Source organism: Ranitomeya variabilis, chromosome 4 (assembly GCF_051348905.1).
Source record: "Ranitomeya variabilis isolate aRanVar5 chromosome 4, aRanVar5.hap1, whole genome shotgun sequence".
Taxonomy (NCBI): Eukaryota; Metazoa; Chordata; class Amphibia; order Anura; family Dendrobatidae; genus Ranitomeya; species Ranitomeya variabilis.
The window spans coordinates 667,304,844-667,324,993 of NC_135235.1; the positions used below are offsets into that span (position 1 = coordinate 667,304,844).

Genomic DNA, 20,150 nt, shown 5'->3' on the forward strand with positions numbered 1-20,150 from the left:
GATAAACTTTTTCCTGAACACCATAACAGTCAGTAGCTGGCTGATGGCTCAGTACCTGTCATGACGGTGATCTTTTGGAATCAGGGTGATCCGTCACCCTCAGTCCAAAATAAAAATTGAAGGAGATAATCACTTTCAGATTGGAGACAAAGGCTCAACTCAAGACACATCAAGGAGATCAATTCAGCCTTTCAGTATCTTTGTGGATTCATCTACTATATAATTGTCTAAGGGGTACTTCCGTCTTTCTGTCTGTCTGTCTGTCCTCCTTTCTGTCGCGGCTATTCGTTCGCTGATTGGTCTCGGCAGTGGCCTGTCATGGCTGCCGCGACCAATCAGCGACGCACACAGTCCGGAAGAAAATGGCCGCTCCTCACTCCCGCACTCACTGCCCGCATACACCCCTCCTCTCACCGCTCACACAGGGTTAATGCCGGCGGTAACGGACCACGTTATGCCGCGGGTAACGCACTCCGTTACCGCTGCTATTAACCCTGTGTGACCAAGTTTTTTACTATTGACGCAGCCTATGCAGCGCCAATAGTAAAAACATCTGTTAAAAATAATAATAAAAAATGATTATATACTCACCTACGCCGCCTTTCCCGCTCCTCGCGATGCAACCGGCACGTTCCGTTGGCACGGATGGTCTGGCAGAAGGACCTGCCATGACGTCACGGTCATGTGACCACGACGTCATTGCAAGTCCTACGCGCCTGCGCGGAAAGGACCTGCCGTGACGTCACGGTCATGTGACCACGACGTCATCACAGGCCCTGCACGAGCAGGCTGGGACTGGAAGACGACAGGCGACTGAACTACAAGTATGGTGAGTATGTTAGAACTACAAGGAGCCCTCGAATCGGAAGGTGAGTATGTTTATTTTTTATTTTTTAACCTGTGACATACGTGGCTGGGCAATATACTATGTGGCTGGGCAATATACTACGTGGCTGGGCAATATACTACACGGCTCTGTGCTGTATACTACATCACTGTGCAATATACTGCGTGGCTCTGTGCAATATACTACTTCACTGGGCAATATACTACATGGCTGGGCAATATACTATGTGGGCTGTGCAATATACTACGTCACTGGGCAATATACTACGTCACTGGGCAATATACTACGTCACTGGGCAATATACTACCAATATACTACGTGGCTCTGTGCTGTATACTACGTCACTGGGCAATATACTACATCGCTGGGCAATATACTACGTGGCTGGGTAGTATACTACGTGGCTGGGCAATATACTACGTGGCTGACCAATATACTATGTGGGCTGTGCTATATACTACGTGGACATGCATATTCTAGAATACCCGATGCTTTAGAATCGGGCCACCATCTAGTACAGTATAAAATACAACGCATAATTGTACCAGCCAATGACTGAGTAGAATTTAGTAGTTACTACTCACCTGGGAGGTTATCTGTATGAATCTTCTTTTCACACCATTCATCACCCCTCACGTATGTCTGTGTAATATTCATATGAGTCAGATCTGTAACCTGAAACAAATATTATAAAAGTCACAGACAGATAGAGAAGACCCATCTATGATCACTTCTAATCCTGCCACCTCCACTATTCTCATTACACAAGTGTAAAAAATATAATACTCTGTGAAGACTGCGCACAAGACCTAAACAGCCGTCTACACATCATATGGGAGATCTCATGACACCTTCTCTCCATCTACCTGATGATCCTGAGGAACATTGAGATATTCTTGTTTACAGTCCTGGGGAAGAAGAGGATGGGGACATCTCTCTGGTTTTGTCCTCTTACTGGATAGAACTGGAGGAAACACATACAGGGACTGAATTATTTCTTTACACACTGATAAGTATAGGCTGGGTGTATTTGGTTCTATTACCTGGTGATGTGAGGGGCTGGGGAACCTCCATCATGATGTCCTTGTACACATCTTTGTGTCCTTCTAAATACTCCCACTCCTCCATGGAGAAATACACGGTGACATCCTGACACCTTACAGGTACCTGACATAGAATACAATGATAGCATCATCCCCCAGTAGCGTTACTGCATAATGTCCCAGCATTCCCAGCAGTCTCACCTCTCCTGTCAGCAGCTCAATCATCTTGTTGGTGAGTTCTAGGATCTTCTGATCATTAATATCCTCATGTATCATTGGGTGAGGTGGAGGCCCCATGATTGGGCTCAGGATTCTTCCCCAACTCTCAGGCATTGGGGCCTGACAGCACTCACTAGAGGTCTTCTTCACTACTGTATAATCCTGGTTATGGAGAGACACATTAATAAATCTCACTACAGACATTTCCAGAGTCCTCACCTCTCCAGTTATGTCCATCTGTTATTCCCATAGATGAGAATGATGTAATGTGAGGTCATCAGAATCTCTCACCTCTCCAGTAAGCCGAAAGAGGATCTCTAGGGTGAGGTGTAATATCTTCTCCACCTTGTCCCTGTTCCTATACATTCTTGAAGGGTCAACCAGGAAAATTATCTTATATAGAAGCTCTCCTCTAAGAGAATCCAATATTGTAGGGACCTGAATGGGATGAAGATGAGCCGATGTAACATCATTAAAAATACCATGTATAAAGGACCAAGGATGTTGCATGCTTCTAATGATAATAGTAACATCATCTATATAATGATGCAAGTATGCACTGGATGGGAATTTTAGAAATGGAGAATAGTGTTCAGAAGATTAGGAGATTTTCTCAATACTTGCTGATTGTGCACATGTCCTTGTACCTGTATATAACAGAAGATGTGAAATCACCTGCCCTGCTCACCTCCCGATGTGGAACTGAGCAGAGCAGGACTACCCCTTTCATAAATTCAACATCCTAGCCCCATGCCATGCTGCAGAGTGCACGCCTTTTACCCATCCAACAAGTCTATCATAACATGGCACCACATTGACTTCTGTATAACACATTGTCATAGAAAATATTACAATCTCTGAAGCCACTAGAGAAGGGGCATTCATCCCTCCCACTCCCTTCCTCCTCCCCTCTCTTTTGTAGTAGGAGGAGCTGACAAAAAACAGCTGACAGTTTGAATTCCAGGCTCAGAATAATACAATATAAAGGAGCAGGAAATCTTAAAGGGAACCTGTCACCCCGTTTTTTCAGTATGAGATAAAAATACCATTAAATAGGGCCTGAGCTGTGCTGGACAATAGTGTATTTTGTGTACCCTGATTCCCCACCTATGCTGCCGAAATACCTTACCAAAGTCGCCGTTTTTGCCTGGTGAAATCGCTTCTTCTCCCCCAGATCTTGCTTATCTTTCCGTTGGTGGCGTAGTGGTTTGCGCATGCCCAACAGGGGAATGCACTGCGCAGCTGAAGAAAAAGAGGGCGATCGCATCTCGGCTTCAGGAAAATGGCCGCCGCGATCCCCATCTGCGCATGCGCGGCATCCCGCGGCCATTTTCCTGAAGCCCCGGGCAGCAGAGCGCTCCATCTGCACACGCGCGGCCTCAGGAAGATGGCCGCCGCCAGCGGAAAAAGCGGAGAATAGCGCAGATCGCGCTTTTTCTTCAGCTGCGCAGTGCATTCCCCTGTTGGGCATGCGCAAACCACTACGCCACCAACGGAAAGATAAGCAAGATCTGGGGGAGAAGAAGCGATTTCAGCATGCCCATTTGCCCAGACCACCTTGATTGACAGGCGAAAACGGCGACTTTGGTAAGGTATTTCGGCAGCATAGGTGGGGAATCAGGGTACACAATATACACTATTGTCCAGCACAGCTCAGGCCCTATTTAATGGTATTTTTATCTCATACTGAAAAAATGGGGTGACAGGTTCCCTTTAATTAACATGCAGGAGCTCCTTTTAGGACAAAAGACTATGGCAGTACCAACAAGGATGTCTTTTGTGTGTAGACAAACAGTTATAGCTTGTACAGGTAATTGAGACAGAATAACACTTTTCCCAGGGATCAGAGGGCTGAACAACAATAGGGTACTTGTGTATACAGATAGATAGCAAAGTGGAAGAAAAAAAATGAGGAAGAGCAGCACTTCCATTGGCTCAATAAAACAAGGAATTTTAATAGTCTCTTTTTAAACTAGCCAGGACCAATCTCAGAAACCTGTGATTAATGAAAGATGCATACACAGGTGTGTAAGGAGAATATATGAATCAACTGACAGAGCTAACAATATAAATAACAAAACTTCAATAGATATAAAAAGGTCACTTTTGTAATTCCATAGTCGCTGGAAGTGCTGCTCTTCCTCTTTTTTCCTTGTATTGTTCCTGTGCTGAACCAGTTAGAGACATGGCACCCACCGGTTTTTGTCTTCCATGGACTCTAATCTTACAAGCATAGTAAGCTCCAACCACCCCCCAAAGTGGAAGGGTCTTTGTCCCCAGGAAATGCATTTTGAATTCAAGTGACATTGGGGTTTACTGCAAGGGAAATGCTACCATAGCCAGCCCAGACGTATGTGTCAGGAACCGTGCAACGGATACCCACTGGTAAGTACATGTCCTGTGAAGTGCGAGCCAGCGAGGCTCGCAGCATCAGGGGGGAGAGACGGGGTGGTACGCAACCGCCGGTGAGCAGGACCTGCGGTCACGTGACTGCAGGGGAGGGACCGAGGCGGAGCCAACTACTGGATGCCTGGAGACAGCGGGACATGGCAGGGACTGGCCAGACCGCAGGGAGGTAGGTCAGTTATAATATCAAGAACCATGCAACGGATACCCACCGGTAAGCATGTGTCCTGTGAAGTGTGGGCCAGCGTGGCTCGCAGCATCCAGGGGGAGAGACGGGGAGGCACGCAACCGCCGGTGAGCAGGACCTGCGGTCATGTGACTGCAGGGGGAGGGACCAGGGCTGAGCCAACTACTGGACGCCCAGAGGAGATAGCGGGATGCCGGGGGAGCGACCAGACCACAGGGAGGTAAAGCGAGTAGGGGGCAGCCGGGTTCGAGCATCAGAAGCAGAAGAGTAGTCAGGGCCAAGCCAAAAGAGTCAGAAAACCGAGTGGGGCAACAACGGTACCAAAGGGATAGACAGAACGGATAGTCACAAACCACGCAGGAGTCAAGAACCAGGAAAGCAAGAAGACAGTACCAAATCAGTAGTCAAATACACAACGGAGGCACAAGGCACAGGCACACAGGGGTCAACTAACTCAGCCGAGGGCAGAAGTATAACTGACAAGTAGAGAGGCCTAACAGAGGCTATAAAAGGCTCTCCCATAGCCAAAGAGAGGCTACCAGCATTAACCCCTGGATCACAGACCAACAACTACCAAACCGGCCATGACAGTACCCCATCTCAACAGGAGGTAACTGGACCCAAGGCTTCTCAGGGTGTCTAGCATGAAATGCCCGAACCAGAAGGTCCGCGTGTACCAAGTGGGCAGAAACCCATGACCGATCCTCTGGTCTATACCCCATCCAGTGAACCAGGTACTGCAAGGAATGATGTACCAGACGGGAATCCACAATGTGTTCAACCTCATACTCCATGTGCCCCTCAACCAATACCGGAGGGACAGCTGACCCAGAATCCTCCTCCACCGATCCCAAGGGTTTCAAAAGGGATTTATGGAACACATTAGAAAGTTTCAAAGAGGCTGGGAGACATAACCTTTACGCTATCGGATTGACTATCTCCACAATCTCATAAGGACCAATGAATTTTGGACCCAATTTGGCCGACGGAACCTTAAGGTTGATATTCTCTTTGGAAAGCCAAACTTTTTCCCCAACCCAATAAGCATGACCTGAGATTCTCTTCCCATCTGTGAAAAATGTATACCTCCCGAGCCTTGGAGATATTACGACGGACCTCCATCCACAGATTTGTAAGCCGCTGCACATACCCCTCTGCCCCAGGACAACCAGAATCCAAGCGAGAAAATTTCCCAAAATGTGGGTTAAACCCATAATTGACCAGAAAAGAAAACATACAGGTAGACTGATTCACACGATTGTTGAAGGCGAATTTGGCCAGAGGCAATGCATCACACTAGTCATCCTGTTGAACAGAGGTCAAACAGGGACTGATTGGTATGTTCCGTCTGACGGTTACTCTCGGAGTGGTACACAGAAGTGAAAGATAAAGAAATATCCAATTTCTTACAAAATGCTCTCCAAAACTTAGCCACAAACAGCACACTTCTGTCTGACACCACATTCAAGGGTACCCCATGCAAACGGACCACATGTTGCACAAACAATCTGGACAAGGTTTCTGCCAAGGGCAATGCAGCTAAGGGTACAAAATGGGCCTGCTTAGAAAACCTGTCCAACACCACCCACACAACTGTATTACCCCTGGAAGGAGGGAGATTGGTGATAAAGTCCATGGACAGGTGAGTCCATGGCCTACTAGGAACTGGCAAAGGCACCAGTTTCCCGGCCGGCCGGCTATGAGAACTCTTGCAGATATACATCTTAACATCTGAACCCAGTGAGGGCCACCAAAAAACCCTCGCCACTGCCTCCCGCGTGGCCGAAATGCCAGGATGAGCACTCAGCCTGGACTCACGAAACTCCTGGAGGAGCCTAGGCCAAAACTGCTCTGGGACAAACAATTTACCCTCTAGTTTGGAAGCAGGAGCAAGAGACTGAGCCCCCACAATCTCTCATTCCAACTCTGACGAGACCCCCGCCGCCACAACCACCCCAGGACGAAGAATGGAGGACTGCAGCTTGGGGCGAGACACTGGATCAAAACTTCTGGACAAAGCATCAGCTTTAACATTTTGGACCCAGGACAAAAATAGAAAACTGAAACCGGGAAAAGAAAAAGCAACCAGCGAGCCTGTCTGGGAGTCAGTCTTTTAGCAGACTCAGTATATGCTAAATCACAGTGATCGGATGAGCAGCCCCTTCCTAAAAATGCCTCCATTCTTCAAATGCCAACTTGACCGCCAGAAGTTCCCTATTGCCCACATCGTAATTTCTTTCAGCTGAAGAGAACTTCCTTGAAAAGAAGGCACATGGCTTGAGATTGGTCAGAGTGGCAGGTCCTTGGGACAACACTGCTCCCACCTCAGAAGCGTCCACCTCCACAATACATGGCTTGGATGGGTCTGGCTGCACCAAGATCGGAGCGGACATAAAGCATTTTTTCAGTACTAAAAAGGAATCCTCGGCAGACGCAGACCAATTTTTTACATCAGCACCCTTGCGTGTAAGATCGGTGAGTGGCTTAACCACCTGTGAAAACCCCTTAATAAATTTACGATAATAGTTGGCAAATCCCAAGAAGCGCTGGAGTCCCCTAAGATCCCAGGGTTGAACCTAATCAGCAATAGCCTGGACCTTCTTGGGATCCATACGAAACCCCTCACAGGACACAATCAGACCCAAGAAAGACAGTTCTTGTACAAAAAATGAACATTTCTGCAATTTAACAAACAACTGATTTTCCCTGAGTCTTTGAAGAACTGTTCGTAAATGTTGCAGATGAGTATGACTGTCTGAGGAATACACCAAAATGTCATCCAAATAGATCATAACAAAACGGCCTATAAGGTCAGCAAACATTATATTAATGAAGTTCTGGAAAATTGCGGGAGCGTTAGTAAGACTGAATGGCATGACCAGGTTTTCAAAAAGTCCCTGTGATGTGAGAAACGCCGTTTCCCCCCCTCCAGAGCCCTTATCAGATTATAAGCTCCCCGGAGATCTAGTTTGGAGAACCATTTATCCCCTGATAGCTGGTTACACAAATCTGGAATAAGGGGAAGAGGGTACGTGTTTCTCACAGTTATTTTGTTGAGTTCCTGAAAGTCGAGGCAGGGACGTAAACCGCTATCTTTTTTCTTCACGAAAAAGAACCTAGCAGCCACAGGACAGACAGAAGGCCGTATATGCCCCTTGCGGAGGCTTTTCGCAATATACTCCTTCATGGCTAACCGCTTCGAGCCAGACAAATTGAACAGACGGGCTTTAGGCAACTTAGCCCCAGGAACTAACTCAATGGCACAATCAATGGGTCTATGTGGCGGTAAGACCTCAGCCTTGCTTTCGGAAAACACATCTTTGAGGTACTTCAGGTACTCTGGAATACCCTCCATACCGACAGACGACACAGAGACAGACTTAACAGGTTCAGTTAATAATGCAGATTTACAACATACGTTGACAAAGTTAGGACCCCATTGAACAATTTCCCCCATTTCTCATTTGTTGACTGGGTTATGACGTTGCAACTAGTGCATTCCCAACACCCACCCAGCAGGCAGATTGTCCATGACAAAACAACTTATCTTTTCAGTATGACCTGAGCCCACCTTGAATGAAAAGACCTCCGAAACATAGAGAATCTCTTCTTTGGTGAGGGGAGAAGAGTCAATAGGCACCACTTTAACAGGAGTATTGAGCCTAACTGTCCCTATCTTGCATTGAGAAATTAAACGAGGGCTGACCAAGTTGATAGTCGAACAGCAGTCCACAAAAGCTGTAGATAAAGAAGGACAACCATCCACCAGCAGTTCCACTTGCAGCAAAACTTTAGAAAATGAGGAAAAGTGTACTTGAGGGTCTGGGTAGCCTCCTCGACCACTACCCAGACCTAGTAGTTTTCCGCCACCTTGGACGATGAAGGACAGTCCCTCTTCCAGTGTCCAGATTCTCCACAATAGAAGCACAACTGCTTCTCGCAGCGACGTCTCCTCTCCTTCTCCTTCAGGTTGACGGCGCTCACCTCCATGGCCTCAGATGTGGGACTGGTTCCACTTCCACTGGAGAACAACGGGGCTTCACCTCTCACCCGCACCCTGCGATCTATACGGACAGCCTGGGTCATCGCATCCTCTAGAGCATCAGGTGGAGGGTGAAGACCCAAACCATCTTTCAGACGTTCAGACAGGCCTGTACGGAACAAGCCCCGAAGGGCGGCATCATCCCAAGAAAACTCAGCAGCCCATCATCTGAACAAAACCACTTGGTCGAGTGCTTCCCCTGACAAACACTCATCACCATGTCCTAAGCCAGACCCACCCGATCGGGCTCACCGTAGATATTCCCAAGGGCCTTAAATAATGCATCCACCGACAATGTCTCAAGGGCCGTGGAAGGGAGAGGAAAAAGCCCAAGCCTGGGGGGCTCCCCTTAACAGGGACATAATTACCCCCACCCACAGAAGAGCAGGGTCTCAATGAGAAAAAAAAGCTTACAACCCTCCTTAAAAGACTTTAAATTCCTTTTTATCTCCGGAAAAAGTATCCGCCAACTTAACTGGGGGTTCAGGGGAACTAAAGTAAAATCTCGAGCCCCAGCCCCCTGAATCCCTGAAGACAAAGCCCTCTGCACCGTGTCAGTTACTTGCTGATGGGACTGAGCCAGAGCTCGTTGCTCAACGCTAAGTTTTTGAAACATCTGCATCAGGTGCTTCACCTCCTCAGAAAGACCATGAATTGGATCCATAATACCCCCAAACGCCGGGGGGAAAAAAATGTTATAGGTCAGTTATAATCTCAGGAACGGTGCAACGGATACCCACCGGTAAGTACGTGCCTGTGAAGTGCAGGCCAGCGGGGCTCGCAGCGTCCAGGGGGAGAGACGGGGAGACACGCAACCGCCGGTGAGCAGGACCTGCGGTCATGTGACTGCAGGGGGAGGGACCGGGGCGGGGCCAACTACTGGATGCCTGGAGACAGCAGGACACGGCGGGGAACGGCCGGACCGCAGGGAGGTAAAGCAAGTAGGGGGCAGCTGGCTACGAGCACCAGAAGTAGAAGAGTAGACAAGGCCAAGCCAAAAGAGTCAGAAAACTGAGAGGGGCAATAACAGTATCAAAGGGACAGACAGAACGGATAGTCACAAACCATGCAGGAGTCAAGACCCAGGAAAGCAAGCAGACAGTACCAAATGAGTAGTCAAATACACAACAGAGGGATAGACCGGGTCAGAACCAAGAGATCAAACATGAAAACAGGCACAAGGCACAGGCACACAGGGGTCAACTAACTCAGCCGAGGATAGAAGTATAACTGACAAGGAGCGAGGCCTAACAGAGGCTATAAAGGCCCTCCCATAGCGAAAGAGAGGCTACCAGCATTAACCCCTGGAGCACAGACCAACAACTACCAAACAGGCCATGACAGCATGTCTCCGAAAAAAAATTATGACTATTGGAGTTTGTATAAATCCAATAGTGATGGGACATACATTTTCAGCTTCACGATGAATAGGTGAAGAATATGCATATTTCTTCATAACTGTGACACCTGTCTAAAAGCACCAAATCAATAGCGGCCAGATAAGCGACACCAGCCATGTACGAAAAAGTGATTATGGGAGATTTTAACTATCCAGATATTTGTTGTGAATCTCTCTCAGGCAATAGTTATGGGTCCAAAAAATTCTTAATGTTCTCTTGCTGACAACTTTATCTTTCAAAAGGCAGAAAAGAGAACAAAAGGATCTGCAATTTTGGACCTAATTCATACCAAAAGGGAGAAAACGGTTGAGGAAGTAAATGTGGCCAGAAATTAAGAAGCAGCGATCATGCTATCTTCGAATTTTGGAGGAGGAAGACCAGCGAGGACTAAGACTTTAAGGTTGGACTTCAGAAAGGCAGGTTTTAATGAATTTACTGTAGATGTAGAAAGAGAGTAGGAAAGGTGAAATGGCTGGATGTTCTAAAGGACAGAACTGTCCAAGAAGCATGGGAGATGTTGCTAAATGAAATTCTCACTATACAATTGGTAATGATAACAAAAAGAAAGACGAATTGGAAGCATTTAAAGAGGCCAAGGTGGATGAATACAGAACTTAATCACTTGCTAAAAAGGAAAAAATAAATGCGTATTAAATAGAAAAAGGGGGCATATCTAAAGAAGAATATAATGCGGTTTGCAGGGAATTCAGAGCAAGCATCAGAAGAGCTAAAGCCAGTAATTGAGTCTTGCAAGGGAGACCAAAATCAGCCTGGCCTGCAAAAAATGATAGTCCCATAGTGGGACAAAGAAAAAAAGTTACTTATTTATTTTTAAATGTAAAAGTAATTTTAAAAAATTAAAAAGATACTGTATCCATAAATAAATATTTGTATGAAAAACAAACAAACAATAAAAGTATATATATTTGGTATCACCGCGTCCGGAAGACCCAACCAATCCGACCTATTAAATTCCCTCTAGTTAACTCCTTTAGTGAACATCCTATGTGGGCCAAAATATGGAAAAATTATAGCTCTCAAAATATGGTGATGCAAAAACTATTGTTTGCAATAAAAAGCGTCTTTTAGTGTGTGACAGCAGCCAAACATAAAAACCCGGGTATAGAATAAAATCACCATATCACTTATACCGAGGAACAGCGTAAAAATAAAATAAAACAATTCTTCACCTGCTGTTAATTTTTTCCATTCTGCCTCCCAAAGATCACAGTAACGCTCTGTGCACATTTAACCTGCGTTCTGCGCTGAATCTGTGAAATACGTGATTCAAACAACCTCTGGCGGAAGATTCCTTATAATGAGTCACTGGTAATGTAATACAGAGGACATATGTTTCACTATGCCTAATGGTGTTAGCGATATAAAATCCAGAGTTTTAATTCTTCCAGCACAGTGTTAAGCTATGTTATGGGCTGTTTTTTAGGGGGACATTCATAGAGCGGGTGAGAGAGTGTCCCCCCATATCTCCACCTACAGAGCCAGGACCACTGTGTGCCGACAAGACCTTGGTGAGGTCACAGTCATGTGATCAGTCACATGGTTGATGAGTCACATGGTCTGGGCTTAAATGGCTGAAGGAAAGAGCTTTCAGAGTTCAGTGTGCTCGAATGAAGGAGCACTCCAGGAAAGTGCTGCATGGAGTAGGGAACCATGTCAACCATGAGTGGGAGGGACCCTGCTCACAGAAGGACTGTTTGTTCTGCCACCATGCTGTTTTGTTTTCCTGTTTTGCCCAGAGGGCTGTATTTTCTTTACTACACCTTGGTTTATGCTGCCTACAATAAACAAAAGTTCTTAAAGCCGCAGTGTACCTGTGTATACCCTCCTGTGCAGCCAAGTGAGCCGCTCTACCACATGAGGCAGATGGAGGCACTGTGGATGCCATCTGAACTGTGGTCCGGCGGTGTCCGTCTTTTTAGGATTGCATAAAAGTGCCGTCGTTTGTGCATATCTGAAAAGAAGGACACCTCTGAACCGAGCCCAGACGGAATCCAGAGTAACTCTGCTGCATCATTATAGTGAGCGGATCCTTCGGCAGTTTCATCCGAATCATGTCACTCAGAGAGATTTATATGGAAACCCCAAAGTGCTCAGTGTAGAGCGCCGGATAAATGTCATCCCAAACGTTATGCACACTGTTCCCAATAAAAGCTTCAACTCAATACACAAAAAAAAGCAAGTCCCCACTCAGGTCTGTCATCTATTAATGGAAATATAGTGGACTCCCATGTTACTGGTAGTACAAAGGCTCTATAAAAGCAAAATGGTTCCTCACCCGCGAAAAGAAATTCAGCAAATTCTCCACTCCCAAATCCAAATGCACCCTCCCTTCTGAGCCCCACAGTGTACCTAAACCACATATAGCGTCCACGTTTGGCATTTCTGAAGCAATGAGAACCCGCCTAACTTACAGGTACATGCCTTCAGAAGCACGGGCTGGGCTTAACGTACTGGTCACTACAACGGCAGTTTGCAATTTTGACTTGGCAACATTCATTGCTGCTTGCTTCTGGAAAATACCCCTGGAGTCAAAATCGTAACTACACCAGTAGATAAATTCCCCAAGGAGTATAATTTCCCAAAGGTGGTCACTTTAGGGGTAATTCTGCTCTTCAAGCAATTAGGGGCTCTGTGTATGGAGTCCACAAACTGTTCTAGGAAAATCTGCGCCCCAGGAGGCAAATAGCGCTCGTTGCCTCCTGAGTCTCTCCGTATGGCTAAATAGTACTGTACAGCCACATATGGAGCATTGCCAAGTTCAGTAGAAATTGTGGGACAAATTATGGTGCCATTTTTACCCATTTGTATGAAAATGTTAAATCTGAGGCTAAAACAAAATTTTGGTGGTAAAAATTTAGTTATTTTGTCTTCATTGCCTAAAAGTATAAAATTCTGTGACACACCCATGGTGTCAATATGATCACTGCACCCCTGGATGAATTCATTGAGAGGTGTAGTTTGTAAAATGTGGTCACTTATGGGGGGTTCTGATGTTCTGGCACCTCATGAGCTCTCCCAGTGGGTCATGGCACCTGCAAACCATAACAGTAAAATCTGGCACTCCTTGCCTTCTGAGCTTTGCACTGTGCCTGAAAAATATTTCCCAATTACATGTAGGGCATTGGCGCACTCAGGAAAAAATGGACCTCAGTTCGTTCTAAAAAAGTTTCCTATTAACAGTCAGATAAATTAAAAACTTGGGGCTAAAACAAAATTTTATTGGTAAAAATTTAATTTATTATTTATTCACCGCTCAAAGGTATAAAATTCTGTGAGGCACATATGATGTCAATATGATCACTGCATCCCTAGATGAATTAATTTCTGTTGTTCTGGCCCTGCAAAATCTGAACTCCAATATGTTGCCTCTTCCCTTCTGAGTTTTGCACTGTGCCTCAAAATTTGTATTGCCCTACATATGGGGTATCTGTGTACTCAGGAGAAATTTCACAAACACATTGTATGGTGCAATTTCTCCTGTTACCCTTAGGGTATGTTTCCACAGTCAGGAAACGCTGCGGGTTTGACGCATAGAGCTGACACCCGTACCTGATCGCCGCGGCACTCTGCATGATGCCGCGCCATCGCAGCGCCATCTCCCGTATTTTTCGGACTATAAGACGCACCGGACTATAAGGCGCACCCAGGTTTTAGAGGTGGAAATTAGGGAAAAAAATATTTGAAGCAAAAAAATGTGGTAAAATATTTAATAACATACTATTATATGTGGTGTTATTATATATAATAGTATGTTATTATGTTGGAAGCTGCGGGACCAGTGTGGTGTCTGTGAAGTACTATATGAAGATGCTGGAGGGTGAGTATAAGAATGGGGGCACAGGGCTGATATTGAAAGCACCACTCCAGCACTGCAAAATAACACTGGAGTGCTGCTTTAAAATCCCATGGGAGAACTATAACTCCCAGCATGTCCTGCAGATCCTATGACATGCTGGGAGTTATAGTTCACTAAAGGAGTGGCAGAGTGCTTTATTGTGTATTGTAAAGACTAACCTCTTAATTGTGGCAGCCAGCCACTGTGGTGAGGTAAAAGCATCCCATGACTGCACACACAGAGCCCTCCCTCTTGTTGCCTTTCCACAGCACAGGTAATGGAAGCCAGCAGATTCTAGTGGGGAGTCTGAAGGACCTGTGATGATGTCAAGAAAAGGGAGGGCTCTGAGCTGCCATGTGATGCTCCAGCCCGCCCACTTCTGACATCATCACAGGTCCTCCTTGTGCACACTGCACAGAACTCAGCTCCAGCCCAGGAAGGTAGGCAGCGATCTCCTCTCCCTCGGACCCTGCTGCTGCTGCCTCCTCCTCCCCCGGACACATGGATCTCCCCAGCTGCTGCAGGAATCAGCGCTGAGGAATCTATGTGTGTCCCTGCTTAAGTGCAGCATTCATGTGCTGCTCCCGGCTCACCGCTCAGCTGATCGGTGGGCGGGGAGCCGCTAATGAATATTCACTGCACTTAATCATCGGGACCACAGGGTTTCCCCAACAGCTGATTCCCGCAGTGGGGACATTTTTCTGCCTCCTGAAGTGGGATATCATTGCGATCCCACTCGCTGCTGCCCCCCTCCCCACATGCTACATCCCTACCATAAGACGCACCCACACTTTCCTCCCAAATTTGGAGGAAAAAAGTGCGTCTTATGGTCAGAAAAATACGGTATGTACGGTGCTTTGTGAGAACGTAGCCCCGCAGCAATGTACATATACGGAGCATGTCAGGAAGGGGTTAAGAGAAGCATAGAATCTAGATCACTTGAAGCAATTATCCCTCTCTACTCCTCCTTGCTTAGGCCTCATCTTGAATACCTTGTCCAGTTCTGGGCACCACATTTTAAAAAAAGACATAGACATAAAACTGGAGCAAATTCTGAGAAGAGCTACCAGGATGGTGAGTGGATTGCAGAATATGTCCTACGAAGAAAGGTTAAAGGATCTGGGAATGATTCGCTTGCAAAAAAGAAGGCTAAATATCTGAAGGGATGTCACAATGTAGAGGGATCATCCTTATTCTCATTTGAACATGGAAACACGAGAAACAAACTGAAAGAGAGAAGATACACATTAGATATTAGAAAAAACTTTTTGACAGTGAGGGTGATCAATGAGTGGAACAGGCTGCCATGAAAGGCGGTGAGTTCACTTTCAATGGAAGTCTTCAAACAGAGGCTGGACAGACAGATGGTTTAGTGAATCCAGCATTGAGCAGGGGTTCTATGAATCTATGTCATATTTGATCTCTGGGTAACAGTAAAATCCCAAACTTCTGCGATCATCCGGAGAGAAGTTATCGCATAAGATGAGAGTTTTAATAAAATCCTGAGGGCTCAGCCCACAACCTGGCCAGCATGAGGTCATCAAGGGGATTGTGTTGGTGTACGATACGATATGATACACTTTATTGATCCCCGGGGAAAATTACAGTATTACAGCAGCAATACAAACAGCGGTACATAAAATATTAGGACACAAATCTTGCACAGGTATACCAACATTACATAACAAATAAAAGTGGGTAGTTCAGGTGTATATAAGTCACTGTTAGTTGACATCACACTAGCAATCAGTCATTATTGTCTACCACCCTTAGGAAATTATTATACATCCCCATAGCAGTATGTACAAACGATTTCCTGAATTTCTCCTTCTTACACCTTAGTAGGATTAGGCGGCTGCTGAAAGTGCTCTTCTGCTTCAAGAACAGCTCGTATAGTGGGTGTGTATTATTGATCATTATAGCCCTACACTTCTTCTGAATTCTATCGTTCAATACCTCCTCAAAAGAGTGCAGATGGAGGCCAACAGCCGTGCTTGCCTTCTTGATAAGTTTGTTGAGATTATTAGCGTCAGCTACTTGCACACCACTGCCCCAGCGTATGATAGAAAAAAAGATGGCGCTTGCCACAACGGACTGGTAGAACATTTCCAGCATTTTACTGCACACATTGAACAACCTGAGCTTCCGAAGAAAGTACAGTTTGCTCATTCCCTTCTTGTAAACCTTTTCTGTATGACACCTACAATCGAGTTTACTGTCAAGGTGAACCCCCAAATATTTGTAGCTCTCAACAATCTCAACTTCCCGGCCAGCAATATTGATCGGTAAGTAATCCTCATTTTTCTTTCTGTAACTCACCACCAACTCCTTGGTTTTCTTTACATTTAGTTCAAGACAGTTAGTCTGGCACCAATCCACAAAGTCAGAAACCACCCTTCTATATTCCTCCTCCTCCCGGCCCCCCACAATCACTGAGTAATCTGAGAATTTCTGGAGGTGACAAAAATCTGATTTATACTGAAAGTCAGCTGTATACAATGTGAAGAGGAAGGGCGACAACACTGTACCCTGAGAGGCTCCAACACTGCTCCGTACACTGCCAGATACCACCTCCCGCCATCCTTACAAACTGCGGCCTGTCTCTCAGGTACCATATTTTGCGGACTACAAGACGCACTTTTTCCCCCCCAAAAAAGGGGGGAAAATGGGGGGTGCGTCTAATAGTCGCAATGCAGGCTTACCGTGGTGGCAGAGGTGCGGTGGCAGAGGTGCGGCGGCAGAGGTGTGGCAGCAGAGGTGTGGCAGCAGAGGTGCGGAGATGAGGAGGCGCAGTGAGCGGGGTCCCTTTTCCCGGTGAGTTGCGAACTCGGCTTCAGGAAAATGGCCGCCGCGATCCCCATCTGCGCACACACGGCATCCCGCGGCCATTTTCCTGAAGCCTCGGGCAGCAGAGAGCTCCATCTGCGCACGCGCGGCCTCAGGAAGATGGCCGCGCCCACCGATATCATCAGGATTCACCCGGCTCTGCTGCATTACCGGGCTGCTGCATCACCTCACCGGGACTTTGGACTCTGTATACTCCATCCTTTTGCTTCCCAGGATGGGTGCAGCAAGTTTCAGGAAGGATCTCGTGGGCACATGGACTGGAGATGATGGAGGTAGTGGTGTACATTGTGAAGCGAGTATTCCACAGGAGCTCAGATGTCTGAGTCCTTGCCGCTTCCCGGCGCTCCTCAGCACCGCATGGCACGGCCGGCTCTCCGCCTCCAGCAGGGCTCGCAGCAGTACAGAGGCGCTTTTCCTGCAGTGTCCGGTCATGGCGGCTGTGTCTCGGTAGCGGAGCTCCTCACTTATTACCGGCTTCTGAAATAATTATTGCGCTGAGGAGCGCCGGGAAGCGGCAAGGACTCAGACATCTGAGCTCCTGTGGAATACTCGCTTCACAATGTACACCACTACCTCCATCATCTCCAGTCCATGTGCCCACGAGATCCTTCCATCACCTCACCGGGGAAAGGGACCCCTCTCACGCCATACCTCTCACTGTGCCTCCTCATCCCAGCACCTCTGTCGGTAACCACTGCTGCCACCCTCCCATGGACACCAGGCCGTGGCGTCGCCCACCTAAGCAGGAAGGGACCCTGCTCAGGTGCACGCCGTACCGCATCACCCCACCTCTGCTGCCACCATGCCTCCTGTGACCCTGCTCTGCCACCACCAGCCCTCAGGTAAGATACTGTAAATTCGGACAATAAGACGGACCCCCATCTTATAAAAAATCTTTTTTTCTGCAATTTTCACCCCAAATTTGGGGTGCGCCTTATGGTCCGGTGCGTCTTATAGTCCGAAAAATACGGTAGTCACTTATCCAGTTCACCATCCCCTCAGCTAACGCCATATCAGTCAACTTATTATGTAGTAAGGGCGGCTGTAAGGTATTGAAAGCACTTGAGAAGTCAAAAAACATGACGCGCACTTCAGATCCATCATTGTCCAAGAATGAATGTACTGTATGTAGCAGAGACACTACAGCATCATCCACCTCCAATCTCTGCTGGTACGCAAACTGTAGGGGGTCAGTAAAAGCCCTCACCCTCGGACACAAGTAGACGAGTATTATTCTCTCTAAGGACTTCATAGCATGTGATGTTAAGGCCACTGGACGATAGTCTTGTATTGATAATAGGTCAAGCTGAATTATGATCTTTGTTCACGTAGAGATACACAGTTTGGTGAACGTCCTCAATTGAAGTAGTAAGTTTCTTCAGTTACATCTTTTTTTTTAATTTACTTTATATGGTGCATTGTTTTGTCCCATTTGTAAAATCTTTTGTATATTGTGAAGATCTGAGGTTGTTGGTTGTAATAATCACCTAGGCAGGTTAACTATACAACTATTTTTCATTCCATACATCCGTGGTTGTACAACAAATGCAGGTAGATGGCCAAAATACAGTGTCCTCAATACACAAGATCCCTTCACCGGGGCCGATAGTCCTACTCCCTCTGCACCAGGCGATACTCACTGTCTACCAACTTTTGGTTGGTCCACAGATTTCGTATCTCCCTCCAGTATAGTCTGTAGTCACAGTCCAGGCTCCTCCAAATGACAGGTAACACAACCAATGTCCATGTAACCAGGACCAATAATCCTTAAGAAAATTTGTTAAATCCAGACGACAGATCGCTCAACCGTAGCAGGAGATCCAAGACAGCCAACAACCGATCTCCAAAGCTCTATAGATCATCCATCCATTCCAGCTTGGATCTTCTCCCTCCGAAGGCACTCCAACTACTGCCTGACTAAACCTGTGGCATCTTTTTCTCTCTCCCCCTTAAACATTTTCTATTAACTCACAGAATGAAGCATATTCCATCACGTGGGACTGCATGTGAGACCCCGTGTGGTGACGGGTCCCCTGGATTGAGACCTTGAGATACATATGAGATTTATGGAAGGATTTCTTGACATTTACCTTTGGTAATCTCCAGTATGGCCTTAGGTATACATAAGATCCAGTCTGCACTCTGTCCTCTGCTTGCTGTCACTGAATGGAAACACTGATTCCTGGAGGATGAACTGACGAGCAAGCAAATCACTAATAAAACACAGCAAGCAAATATCTAATAAAATACAACAATGATTCAACTGGTGCTCCGTGCTGGAAAAGTCTACATCCCGTAGAGCCGTGGACTCCACTCTATGGGTATTGGTCCAATAATCTTTAGTTCGTGGCCAGCCCCTCACATAAATTTTTATTTTTTTTTACAAACACTGCCTTGTTTTGGATTAAATATAAAATGTAATAGTTCAGGCAGCCTATATAAACAACTGGTGCTGGCATTGAGTAGTCTGGGGTTATCGTGGAGTCCGCAGTGACTATATCAGGGGGTATATAACATGCGTTGGAATCGGAGCTGTGCAGTTGAAACTAGAAGATTACACACACTAAATAAAAAGACATTTAAATAGATTGTCTGGAAGGATCAAGAATGAGCTAGTAAGCTGAAACATTCTTTTCTACTCTGGACAATCTAGTTGACCATCCGAATCGACCTTTGGTTCCAGGAGGGCTGCCCAGAAACGGTGCGTGAAAGAAAACCGATTCATCAGGCCCCATCTCTGCAAAGGCCACACACTCCTTAGCCTCCCATGCCTGCATCTTCTCTTGAACCTATGCAAGTGCAGCTGACTGAGCAACGGCAGGAGATCCGTCAAGCTAAAGGCTTGTGCTTCTATTGTGGATAAACCGGTCATCTCATTCGCTTTTGTCCCAAGAAGTTGGGGAACTCCCAAGCTCAGGGCTGTTAGGAGAGACTACCCTTGGCGAGTGCAATTCCTCATCATTGTTGATCCTGACCTTATCTGTGACTTGTGGAAGTTCCCAGTTTGTTGAGTCTGTGCACTTGGATTCTGATGCGGCAGAAAACTTAATTTAGCAAGAGGTGGTAAATTGTAACCAGATCCCTGTCCGGTAGCACCAGAATCCATTGTTAGTGTCATCTGTCAATGGGAGGTCCCTATTCAAAGCTATTCGAGTAGTCACTGAGCGAGTAGAGCTCCGGATAGGAGTGCTGCACACTGAAAAAAAAATAAGTAAAAAAAAAAAATAAATCGCCTTCTACGAGCTTCCTAACCTGTCTCATCCACTTCTCCTGGGTCTTCTGTGGCTCCGCATGCATGAACCC

The 20,150-nt window shown here is 46.4% G+C and overlaps 1 protein-coding gene across 1 annotated transcript in view; it reads right to left on the reverse strand.

The window, feature by feature from the left end:
* Positions 1 to 20,150, reverse strand: part of LOC143766259 (uncharacterized) — a 70,687-nt gene that overhangs the window by 6,325 nt on the left and 44,212 nt on the right. The gene's annotated exons all lie outside the window — the stretch shown is intronic.